This window comes from Orycteropus afer, unplaced genomic scaffold, assembly GCF_000298275.1.
Source record: "Orycteropus afer afer isolate SDZICR_OR568_19922 unplaced genomic scaffold, OryAfe1.0 scaffold04042, whole genome shotgun sequence".
In the NCBI taxonomy this organism is placed as follows: Eukaryota; Metazoa; Chordata; class Mammalia; order Tubulidentata; family Orycteropodidae; genus Orycteropus; species Orycteropus afer.
This window is the reverse complement of record NW_006925629.1, coordinates 1-985: the sequence shown is the minus strand read 5'-3', so window position 1 is coordinate 985 and position 985 is coordinate 1.

Below are 985 nucleotides of genomic sequence, written 5' to 3'. Positions count from 1 at the left end.
TAGACGGTGCCCAGGTACCACTGTCAACCACTCAGAGGGGGATCTATGTAGGAGATCCAGGATGGAAAGGGAAATGTGGAACAAACTTCAAAATCATAAAAAAAAAAAAAGGGGGGTGGTGAGACAGTTTTCCTAATCTGATAGAGCCTAGTGAAAACCCTGAGCCTATGGCCCCCAGTTGCCCTTCAGGTCTGGAATTTACCTACTACTGTGGCTTCCAGCCAAACAAAAGACAGGCATATGAACTGAACATTTACATCAGGTAGATACACTCCTTGGAGAGATCGGTCATGAGAGAATAGAAGGGCTGTATATGCCCAGGGAGACAGGTCAGGGTGCAGGAGTGCAGGGAGGGAAGGACACAGGGAAGAGGTAAGTATCGGGAGGAAGTGGGAGGGGAGCTGTTGTATTGTGGGAAATTGTACTCAATGTCATGAGACAAAGTGTATGTGAGCTGCTCTATGGAAAATGAATTTGCTCTGTAAACTTTCAACAAAGTCACAATAATTTTTTTAAAAAATTCATCTAAAAATATTTTTAAAAATCAAATGACCTCAAAAATCAAAACACACATTCTGCAAATGTGTTCCTTACACTCCTACACACACACACACACACACATGCAAGCCATTCTTAAGGAAAGAGAATGGAAAGCACCGGGAGAAAATATTTGGAAAACATACGGAGTGTGTCTCCAGAAGGTGTTAAATACCTAGTCAGGCGTCATGGGAACCAGGCCACTTCTGACTGGTGTATTGTTCTCACAGCATGTCCTGTTGATGAAGATGTCCCACATTCTCACTGGACACCCAAGCGTCTTCTGTGAAGTCTTTCTTCAAATCCTCTGCACATCATTTATTTCTTTATTCCTCCAGAGACCATCTCCAAGACAGAGAACCTGGCTGCCCTCCTCCACTGGAGCTCCAGCTAGCCCAGACACGAGGTGCTGGGTGACCAACTGCGGTCCCATTGCATTCAATGACAA